Below are 12,198 nucleotides of genomic sequence, written 5' to 3' on the forward strand. Positions count from 1 at the left end.
TAAAATCTCATTTTAGTTAATTTCTCTGACTTCTTTCTCCTTGAACTTTTCATCAGTGCAGTCAGAAAAAAAGCCAAAGGGAAAGCTTCAGATTTTCCCTCTCTCTCTTTCTCTCTCTCTCTCTCTCTCTCTCTCTCTTTTTTTTTTTTTTTTTTGGACATGTTTTTGCAAAGGTAACAACAAATTCCAGACTGGCTGATGATATATCCAGAGACCCCTCAGACCTATATAATCCTCACACAGGAAGACAGTACCCAAAAAGTTAAGGGCAGAAACTGTAAAGCTATCTATCGAGTATTTATTTTACATTCTTTTCTTTAGAATTACATAAATACAAAATCTGAGAATAAACTGTAGCACTTCAATTGCAAAATCATTGTTGTGGTAAAATATGAAATTACAAAATGAGTAGAATCAACAAGTCACTCCCTCTGCAGGGAAGGAATCCCTTCTACAACACTCCATGGTCAATGGACATTTTCTTTTGCACAAACATTTAGTGACAGGAAGCTTTCCGACCAACACCCAGATGCTGGAGTGAAACCTAAAAAACAGAAATTAGAAACTTCAACAAAATGACCCCAAATTTGCTTAAAGGCAATTGATGCCCTGTGATCCAAAATAACTCTCAAAATAATTGCCAATGTGTTTAATGACATTGCAATATCGGGGGTTCCAATATAGCACCTTGGGGATGAAAAGAAACGCAATCGCCACCATCGATACTAACAAATATTTCAGCAGCACAGATGACAAGTAAGGCTCTGAATAAGACATGGAATTCAAGGAGCCCAAGACAGAGGCCTTGCCCTTGAGTAACTAACGATCTAATTAAGTGGTCAAGGCACGTACACAGTAGTAACACAAAGTCACGTGGTATCGATGCCAAACAAGTTATTAGAAGAAATAAATCTTCACTCTCTGTGTTTTGTGAACAAATTCATTTGTGGTTCCAATTTGCTTCCAACCCTTATTTTGCTTTTGTCTAAATATTCTGACCTTTGTATTTCTTTAGCTTTGCTGAATTATGTGCATCTTATTCAGCCATTTTATTTCCTTTAGAGACAAGGTGAAGGTATGATGGCTCAAAGAACCCAGACCAGCTGTTACAAGCCAGGATACAAACAGCTCATCCATCGGATTCTGTAAGTCCCCCTCTGGCTCGGGGCAAGCCCTAAAGCTCTAGTCTCCTGCTAGGCTGTCTCCTCGAAGTCATTCCTCACCAACAGCAGACCCTTTAGCAGCACAAATATTAACCCCATTGCTCAAAATGCAGTTCTGAAGAACTGCATTAAGACTAAAGCAGTGGGGCACCTGGGGGCACCTGGGTGGCTCAGTTGGTTAGGCGTCTGCCTTCAGCTCAGGTCATGGTCCCCGGGTCCCGGGATCGAGCCCCGCCTCTGGCTCCCTGCTCAGCAGGAGGCCTGCTTCTCCCTCTCCCTCTGCCTCCTGCTCATGCGCTCTCCTCTCTCTCTCTCAGATCAACGGATAAAATCTTTAAAAAAAAAAAAAAAAAAGAGTGGGGCCCCCAGGTGGCTCAGTCAGTGACGTGTCCGATTCTTGGTTTCAGCTCAGGTCATGATTTCAAGGGTCATGGGATCAAGTCCCAGGTCAGGCTGTTCCCTCAGCGCAGAGTCGTCTTGGGACTCTCTCCTCTCCCTCTGGCCCTACCCCCCGCCCCTCTCTAAAATAAATAAATCTTAAAGAAAAAAAAAAGCAACCTAAAACTAAAACAGAGTCATCTACACAAAAAAATAAAGCAGGCATCCCAAAACACTTAAAGTCAGACAGATGAACACTGGCGGTGAGCATAGTACAACGGTCATATAGAGATGTTGAATCACTACGTTGTACCCCTGACACTAATGTAACATTGTGTGTCAACTGTACAGAAATTTAAAAATTTCAAAAAAGCAAATCAAATCAAACCAAACAGTTGAAAATGCGGCCATGCAGCTTCGTGAACCTTTACTGGGTCTCATTTGCTTTTGATTCGCTCTTTTACATTTTTCTAAAAGGATCTGTACTTCTTCAATGTGTCTGACATTCACACCGGCCACAAATCAGTATCAAATGAAAGACCTCACTTGCTACCTAGTCCCCAGCCTACTAAAATAGTGCTGTCTGATCAGGCATCTCTCTGCAGGAAACAGGCCTTCCTACGCAGGAAGCACAGGAAAGAGGACTGGAGACAGCAATCCCAGCGGCTTTTTTGCCAGAAAGGACAAAATGGCTCTTCTGGCAACTCCTGACTCAGGAAATCGCTGAATTAAGTAGTCAATCTGCAATGTAATTTAGCATGTCATCTGCTTCCTGGCAACAGATATTTGGAAGCATTTATATTTTATTTCAACTCTGTCATCATCAGGGTTAGAACGCCTTCTCTCTGAGGACCTCAAGGTCAGAGACTTTCCTGTAGTTTCTACACAGCCACTTCTTTTGGTTCTTCCTCCCCTATCCAGGCCCCAGCAGTCTGGCCTCCCCTTTGATTTCTGTCTAGATCAAGCAAACCCTTGTCTTCAGAGCTAAATATAAGTTGTCTGGGGGATGGGCGGAGGCCCAGGCAGGTGGGGTCCCTGGAAAATAGACTTGCTAGCGTGCAGAAGAGTCAAGATGCCGCTGCACGCCCAGGAGGTGCCTGGATGGGGCTTGCTCGCCGAGGGAGGGAAGTGGACAAGACGTCCGCACTGTGGGCTCTGGTTCCCACTTCGTCCTGGGCTTCTGTGTGACGCTGTGCGACCCATGTCCCGCCCTGCTCCTCCACTTCTGCATTTGTGAAGCGAACGTAACCAGTGCCAGTCACCGTCTTCATTTGCAGACGTCGGACGTAGCCAGCGCCATAAAGCTCTACGTAACAAACGAACGTAGCCCCAACCACGCGTGCGGGGGAGGCCGGGGGAGACCAGTAAACCCGGGTTGGGGGTGATGAGTCTGTACGTGGCTAGAGCAGTTTCTTACAGCTGGTGAACACATGTACCCCCAAAGTACGAAAAAGCAAAAGCTGGTAAAATATAAGCAGCAGGACCATGTAATTCTTACTGTCCGTAGACATTTCTAGATCTTCTACTACTTGGGATAATAATGGCTAGATCCAGACGCGGGAAGGCATCGAGAAGGTGATGATTCTTACCTGGAGTACAGGTCACTTTGGCTCCTCATTGGGCAGGCGCCTCCTGTGGCTTTAGGAACAGGGCCCGGGAAAGCATGTCTCCATGTCATGAATGGCAGAAAAGAGATCTCAGCCCCAGACTCAGGAAGCCCTGGGTTTGGAGTCTCCCAGCGTCGAGACGCCTATCTTCCAGAAAACCGCTAAGCCAAGACAGGGTGGGGCCTTCCAAATACATTATTGCCTTTGGCGCTCGTAGCAATTCTGTGAGATAGATAGAATGATCCCATTTTACAGATAAGATTTAAATAGGCTAAACAATGTATCCACAGCTCATCAAGGCAGGAAGAGGTGGAGCTGGGATTTTTCACTCTGTTCCTCTGATCCCAAAGACTGTTCTCTTTCCATTAATTGGATCATGCTATTTTCCCGGTGCTGTTTCTATTACTCTCTACATTCTCTCTGAGCTTCCTAATTTGTAAAATAGAGATAATAATACCTAATTGTGACACTACTACAAAGAGCAAAAGAAATTACATATGCGAGGGTACTGTGCAGGAATGCAGATTGTTATTCTAATAGTAATTCCGTGCAACAACCTTTATGTCTCTTTCATACCTCCAACCTCGTTATTACAAACACATGCGGAAAGTTTATACTGGGCCAGGAATATGGATCTTGTTCAGCACATAACTGAAATCTCATTTTGCATTTCATTAACTTTAAGAAATCTACATATTTTAACCTAACTCAACCAAATTTTGCAGTATTTCATCTCAGGAGCTCTTATAGATAGCCCATTCTATGTTAAACATTTTCTTCCCTTTAGTTTATTGCTTCAAAGGTCTCATTGAAAAACCCAAATGTACTTAAACAGTGTCATATCGTTTAAGAAAAACCTAGCATGGAAATCAGATTATGACTAGTTATGACTTCCAATGCATGCGCAAATATCAAAATAGGAGCCTAACGAAATGGAGGGAAATGTCCTTACCCTGATTTTCTTTTAATTTTTTGTAGTCATTACCTCCCCAGTAGGGAGGGAGCAGTAACACACATCACCAGACTTGCACTGACCTTCAGGAAACAGGAATAAAACATAAATTGAGACCGCTTATGTATTCTTATAAACAATTTGTTATTCAAATTCACTCAAAGGGATATTCATTAGGCACACCATCCTAAAAAGCTTTCTATTAAGAAATAAATTCCAGAGTTTAGCATTTCAAAACTGCATAATTTGAATACATTTTTGAACCATCCAATGGAAAATAAGATTGATTCCACATGTGCAGAACTTGTAAATAGCTCAGTAATTCCTTCACTGTTTCCAGACACAAACTAATGGCCTCCTTTTCTTGGTAGAAAATTAGGCTATTTTTTCAGGGTCAGGGCGAGAATGTGGGGGAGAAAGAACTATAATGGAAAAATGTAATTCACTCAGGACTGCAGGGCAGTATTAGAGATTTTGTAAATCTTTTCTTTTTTCTTTTTTTTCTTTTTCTTTTCTTTTTTCTTTTTTTCTTCCTGTGAAGAGAAAAGCACCCCCCCCCCCATTTCAGGGATTAGCACATAGCCATGTAACAAGTTAATCTTTTTGTCTTGTTTCAAAAAACCTTTGGGGCGCCTGGGTGGCTCAGTCGTTAAGCGTCTGCCTTCGGCTCAGGTCATGATCCCAGGGTCCTGGGATCGAGCCCCACCTCGAACCCCGCCTTGAGCCCCGCATCGGGGGCTCCCTGCTCAGCAGGAAGCCTGCTTCTCCTTCTCCTGCTCCCCCCCTCTTCCCCACTTCTGTTCCCTCTTTCCCTGTGTCTCTCTGTCAGATAAATAAATAAAATCTTAAGAAAAAAAACATCAAAAAATCTTTGAATTAGATTGTGTGCATTTAATACACTGACAGAAAAATGGTAGTTTCAGGGAAGGGCACTAAATAAATAGATGAACAGGATTAGCCTTACATAAAAATACTTACATATTCAGGAGTTATTCGCCTTTTCTAGTTTTGAAACTCTTTAATTGGAGAAATGCCAGATCATGAGACAGAGGGTCAGAACACCTGGATTTCATCCAGATTTTGTGATCTCTAAATCACCTTATGCCTTTGAGTAAATCCCAGCGGCGCTCCCTCTACTTGGAATATCCTACCACCCACGGTCTGAGACCCTGAGTTGACAGTGATTATTTACGGGCTTGCTGTGAGGATTAAGTGAGTAATACCTAATAGGTTAAGCACAGAACCATGCCAGGGTGTGATAAATATACAGCAAAAATTCATTTTTGGTTTTGTTGTTATTCTTATTTAGACAATGGGCACTAACTAATGGGACCTTCCAGTTTCAACTCCACGACCATGTCACTTAAAGGCAATCAAAATGGAACTAATTATCCTGCCTCCTCAGATATGAACCCACAAATGTCATTAAAATTTTTTCCATTTACTCTCTAGCATCCAAGCTCATGTATCATCATTAATCAATTTAATTTCCTTTATTAAGAAAGATCAGCAGACTGCCTCAGTGTGGAAACATTCCCCACGGTCTCTTGGGGTCCATGGATTGTGTCCTGGTAATGATTTCCTCTTGTCACTTTTAAAGAAGGTGCTTAGCGACTGCAAACCTGTGAGCATCCAGCTGGGCCACTGGCACTCACAGAGCCCGTGAAGAGCTCCTGGTGAGGCCTGCTTTCCAGAAAGGTCCACAAGTGAGCTTCACCTCACCTGGGCACTTTGAATAGAGAGTCCAAGAAGTCAAACTTATCAAGCCATGCACATGACAGGAAGTGTGTGATATTGACTACAGATGTTCTCTCTGTCCCTCAGCGTCCTCCATGCCGTTGAAAGCAACTTCTACAACAGATAATTCAATATAATTCGCCGATAATCACAAATATAAAGGAAAATCTTTCTGAAATTATTTTAACTAGATTTGGGGCTTTTTTTTTCCATCTTGAGATGGAAACAGAGATTTCTGTTCAAAGAAATTATTGTTCCCCTTCCAAAGTCACAGGAATGACAAGGTAAATGGACAGGACATTCCTTAGAACAGGTACTTAGCATACAGTTTCACTGACCCTGAGCCAGGTGTCATTTCAGAAAAATATGTTCAAGAAACAGAGATTGTTTCAGCAAGTTTCTTGCTCAATCAAAATCCATTTCATACTATTCAGCTCTCTCTGGAAAGACCAAGAATCTAAGCACCCACGATTTATCAGTGCTCACTGTGCCAGGTACTGTTCCAGATGTTTGATTATATGAAATCACCCTATCCTCACAGTACCGTGAGTGTCGTAACCGTCCTGTTTTACAGATGGGGGTAAGGTACAGAGATAGTAAGTCATGTGCCCCAGGTCACACAGAGCCACTACGTGATCGAGTGAGTATTTAAACCCAAGAGGTCTGGCTCCAGACTCGTCAATCTTAACCACTCAATTATATTACCTTTTTTTTTTCCCCAAAATGAAAGTTAATACCTTTGAAATTTGGGACATCTTATAGCATATTTCCACTAAAATAAAATTCTTAATACCTCCCTTTAGAATGTAATGGAAGGTAATTATGTATCCCAGGAACCCAACTTATTAACATAATGAGCTATGAGTCAAACAACTTTCTATGTACACCACACATCAGTCAATTCACACATGTTTATTTTTCAACAAGTACAGATACATACATTTATCTATCCATATGCATATGTGCCAGATGACATTGCTCAGTCTATGTTTTCCTCTGCAACAAATATAATCCATTTCACTGGGGTAATCACTACCATCAGTTACACAGGGACACTTTTTTTTTTTAAGATTTTATCCACTTATTTGAGAGAGAGAGAGAGAGAGAGCAAGGTGGAGGGTAGAAAAGGCAGAGGGAGACTGGGAGGGAGAAGCAGGCTCCCCACTGAGCAGGGAGCCCAATGCGGGGCTAGATCCCAGGACCCCGAGATCATGACCCGAGTCGAAGGCAGACACTTAACCGACTGAGCCACCCAGGCGCCCCACACAGGAACACTTTTAAGGGCCTTTTATGCTGGCCTTCGCAAAGGAGGTGGAGTTATATGAGTTAACATTTGCACCGTCAGTCACGTGCTCCTTTAGAGTTTAGGTGTTGGAAGTCAGTCACTGGAAACATACTGCTATTTATACACTGGGAAGTCATATGGCTTCATCTGTAATGTTATTGCAGAAACTCTAAGCACAACAGAGAACTGAACAGGTGTCAAACCAATGATTAATCTCCAATCCATAAGACTGTAAGAAAGTTATTGATGAGGAGTTATTAGCGAATGTTGGGGATAACCTGACTGACTATTTATAGGCACCAAAGTCCCCCGCTCACTTCAGAGGTTAGGGCTTCCCTTTCAGCTGCTATAAACACAGTTTCCTCCAAGACTCTGTTTATGTGTCTGCTTGTCAACCCAGCGCCAGTCACTGGCGCTCCCGTTTTTTACTGCTGCAGCTCCCGCATCCTGTTTATAGGCAGGGGGGATGACCAAGGAAGCAGAATTATTTTAACTCACCACAGCCTTGTAGAAAGCAGTTCTGCTTTGTTTTAAGACGATTCATTCTTCTCTTGGGCCCTTAGCCTAATCCCGCTTTTCCAAGAGCCAGTGGCGTAAGGGCATTGGCCCAAGCAAACAAGTCATCACTCTTCCAAGACCAGTGATTCCAAGCCTGGATACCTAGAGTTACAAATCTCTCTTGACCTCCTCAAAGGACAGTGCACACTATCAACTCAGGATAAAGGAGCCTTAGTTCTAACAAGGAATCTTGTTGGAATCACCCTGGGAGACTTTGGTGATGGTTGCTGTTGTTTTGGATCCCTAGCTAGCTAGTGAGCTGCTTGGGCCCCACACCCACCAATGAAACCAAGATCTCTTTTTCAAAGCTCCCCTTTGATTCTGCTGAACAGCCAGGATTATGAACCACTGCTCAGAAGTCAGTATCCATCACAAGCAGAGTACCAAACAAATGTTACAGGTGTGATTAGATCACATGGATCCATGCTAATCTTCACCCATTCCAAACAGTTTTAGGTGGCACGAGTTGGCCGCGCTGGTTGGGTATACAAAGCAATCCTCAAGCATAGAGGGCTGTATTGTGTAATAGGATTCATCGTCCCCCTTCCACAGATCCTCCCTGTAACCTACTCCCTCTAGAGAATGGGATAAGCAAACTGAGGGCTAGCTTCCAGCACCCCATTAGCATAAAGAAGAAATCAGGGTTTGATCCTTACCATGAGATTCCAGTTAAAGGGAAAGAATTAGGACACTCCCTTGAAATTCAGTGCCACCCCCTCCATACATCAAAAGGCAGTCTTGAAAAGAAATTATACAATGTCTTCAGTGTAAGTAAGAAAGGGAAGATCAGAGATTAAAACTCAGAGGTCCTCTCTCCTGGGATGCCTTCCACCCACCCAGGGTATGAAATAGGAATCTTTGATAAAAATATAATGCTGCTGAACATCAATTCAATTCAAGACTGAGAAAGAGCAGTGCAGTCTCTGACAGTGGGAGCCAGCCTGAAGCTCACAGCTGGGCGCCCTGTATTCTTCCGCTGGATGGAACGTCAACACTAGGCAAGGCCATTCTGTGACGGTGGTGGAGCAGGACAGAAACAAGACCACTCCATAACAACGTCTAAACACGAAAGCACACACACAAAAAATGACCCCCAAACCACCCCCCCACACACCCTGACTAACAAGAATTACTGCTGCTGCTTTATCAATTACAGTTTTAGCCTCAAGCTAGTCTTCCTTCCTTCTAGATAAGATGTGGGAAAATATCCAATCATAGAATCATCTCCACTTCCTGACAGTATTCAATCCCCACTTCCCTTAAACCCTCCCCCAAATCACCTAACACCAGCACAGACCCTGTAATTCATCACTTCTAGCACCTTCACAGTCCCCCGTGGTGTGTGTCCTCCCTTACGGCAATGAGCCATTAACTGGTCTTGCTCACCTACAGGTAGATGTTTGGTGGTCTTGGCCAGGAGAGCACTGTGAATGTTTTCTTCAAGCATCTAGTATATGCCACTTCAAGAACAAAGCAAATATTCCAAGTGTTCAAATGGATTCAGAAGACGTCTAAGGATGGAACACGATCACATGATCAAGGCTACACAGGTACACTGATAAAGAGGCTCCAGACTGTTCGCAAAAATTGCCAAGCAGCAGGTGAGACATAAGCTATGCTTTGAGAGAGGAACAGAATTCGAAGATGTGGAAGACGGGCACACTGGCAATGGGGTAACACTCCACAGCCTCTCCTGATTTAGGGACCTAAAGGTTTCATTCTTCTCTTCGTTCCACAGTTCCTCTGTTAGTATTTGACTTCATCTCCTTCTTGAAGGTGAATGATTTTAGAAGAAGAAAGGCACCTGATAATAACTTTTCCCATTTCCTTCTGTGTTCTGAATAGAGAAACAATGCCCAGTCCATTGTTTAGCCAAGTCCTGGAAACACTGTATCAGAATAAAATAATGCCTGTGTTCTAAGACTGTACTGGATTCATGACACACAGCATTAAAAAAAATAATACATTAAAAGGTCACTGTTGACGTCATCTGGGAAGATGCATATTCATATTTGAATAGGAGACTGTCGGAGAATCAGGCCAATAGAATAACCCCGCTACTAACTGCAGTTGTCTGAGGGTTTTTTCCTCTTTCTCCCTCTGTCTTCCATTTCAGAGATTAATTGGTTTAGATGATCAGTCAAACAATACATCCTTGTGCTTTCCAAATGCACCACATCTGCATATTTTATATACTCGGCCACCACTTAATCCTTTCTGCAGTTCAGTGGGTTTTTTTTTTTTTAAAACAAAATTTAAGCTGTAGAAATCTTTTTTTTTTCCTTTCAAATGAAACTTCACAGAAGCTGTGATGTAAAACAGAATAAGGAGAGAGTGCTCTGGGTGAAGTGAGGGGGAGGGGGGGCGACCCAGAGTCACTCTCCCCACCTTGCCTCTGTGCCCTTGAGGATCTAAGAGAAATGGCTGAGACTTTGAGGAACACAAGGCTAAATCGCTTGTATATAGCTACGGCCCCTGCCTGTCAGTAGATAAAACCTGGGAACTGGCAGAAATGCAGATGGGCAAGAGGAGCTGAGATCCTTGGGATGTGGGAGAATACGCAGGTCAAAGGGTTGGCTCTCTGCAAAGCTTCCTCTGCGCCCCCTACCGCCTCCTCCGAGGTATTGCCGCACGTCTTCAGGCGCTTCCTCTCAGCTCTTTTCAACCAGCTCTCAAAAGACAGCAGCCCTTCTCTCCTCTCCTGACCCTGCATATTACTTAAGTCTGTCCACGGGAGCCTCCTTTCGCTTCTGCAGCCCTAGCTGGGTACTACTGTCCTTTCTGGTGGACACTACCTCAGCCGAATCACCCCTTCCGCCAGGCTCTATAACCTCCTCAGCCAAGGGCCACCTGCCCATTCTTTCTTATATAACCCTTAGGGTAATGGGACCAAGTCATACTGCCTCTGACTGCCATGTCTTCTGGAGCCTTGAAGGAAACACGTCTTCAAGTTCTCACTTCAAGTGAGAGTACCTTATCATCGGGATGCAGCTCTAACAGGAATCTATTTTGGTCTAGGAAATAAACCTAAGTAGCAGGTGTCACGCCATAACGTCCCCTGTTCTCCAGCCTCTATTTGGCTGTGCTTGCTCCCTAGGTGACCATACCCAGGTTCATGGTTTTAGACATCATGCATGTACTGAAGATTTCTAAATTTATACCTCTAGCCTCAACCACATTCCTAAATTTATTTTCACACATCTGACTGCCAATATGGTATCTACACTTGAATGTCAAATCGGTGTCTCAAACTGATATGTCCATATTCTGCTCTCCTCCCCAACCCCAGTGTTCCTCATTTCAATAAATGACACCCACCCTAGCACCTTAATGGGAATTAGGGCCCATGACCCTGACAGAGCGAAAACTTGGAAGACCACAGGACAAGAGCCCCCACCACTTCATACGATTTGTTACGGCAATAGATAAAGCTGACTTCATCTCAAGTTTGCTGGTAAAACCTAAGGTGACAGAGTAGCCTACAGTAAAGAAGCATATGAAATTCCCTCCTAAAATAATAATAGGAAGAGAATTTATTACAATTATCTTCCTTTTGTGTGCGTGTATGTGAGAATCTCAAAGGTGCTAGGAAGAGAATCATAATATAGAATGATAAATAATGTATTTTAAAGTGTGTGTTTAAAAAAAAAAAAACAAGTGTCTCCTCCTTTTCTAACAATAATTTCTCTGCCAGGTCTCAAAAGCAAATATAGAATGCACTTTAAATTGGTTGGTCCACCAACGCCCAAGAGAACCTCAGTAGCATTCTGAAACATGGGTGTTCTCATCCACACCAGATCAGACCTGGTTACTTTGGCCACAGCAGCAATAGCAGTAAGTACCAGTTATTATTACTATCCCCATTTTACAGAGAAACAAACTGAGGCCTGCATACATTCCATGTCTTTTCCAAACCTGAACAGCCAGTAAGTGGCAAAACCCACCCTTGAACACAGGCCTGGTGGCCCCAGTGACATGGCCACTCTGAGGCACCATTGCCTGCTCAAGTCATTTTCTCCTTGGTTCCCCTTTGGTTTGAATTGCTTTAACTTGCACTTATTTAATCAGTTCTTCTTCAGTAAAAGAATTCCATGCTTTTGTTTAGAGCGGCAACATGCCCAGAATTGCTTGCAACTAGGGGCGGCCATGTGACTCCATTTTAGCCAATGTAAAACCAAGTCTGCTGGTGAAGGGTCCCAGAAATAAAACCCTACTTTTTCTAATAAAAGGGGGAAATCTCAGCTGGCATGTGTCTTTTGTCCTGCGCCCTTCCCCCTTCAGCTCTTATTTCTCAATCCCTTTGGGAAAACAGAAAATTACTATTTCTTTATAGTATTGCTTTATCATATTTTTAATCCCCTTAGAAAAATTTGGTCATTTGCAAGAAATTGGCAAGTCACAAAGAAATACACCCAAGATGGATCCCATGTATGTGTACTCTTCAAGTTATTTGTTCCATTACTCTTTAAAAAAATGGGGACTATCAAAGTCCTAATAGTATATGTGGACTTAAAGCCA

The 12,198-nt window shown here is 43.1% G+C and overlaps 1 long non-coding RNA gene across 1 annotated transcript; it reads right to left on the reverse strand.

Annotated features, from left to right (window-relative positions):
* Positions 1-280: 280 nt before the first annotated feature.
* On the reverse strand, positions 281-9,603 carry LOC141372995 (uncharacterized). Its single transcript, XR_012378583.1, has 3 exons — positions 9,067-9,603; positions 3,131-3,370; positions 281-544 (listed from the first exon to the last, which is right to left on the reverse strand). It is a non-coding gene; the product is annotated as an uncharacterized lncRNA (long non-coding RNA).
* Positions 9,604-12,198: the final 2,595 nt, after the last annotated feature.

Source organism: Callorhinus ursinus, unplaced genomic scaffold (assembly GCF_003265705.2).
Source record: "Callorhinus ursinus isolate GAN/ISIS: 27379988/994484 unplaced genomic scaffold, GSC_fseal_2.0 scaffold6, whole genome shotgun sequence".
NCBI lineage: Eukaryota > Metazoa > Chordata > Mammalia > Carnivora > Otariidae > Callorhinus > Callorhinus ursinus.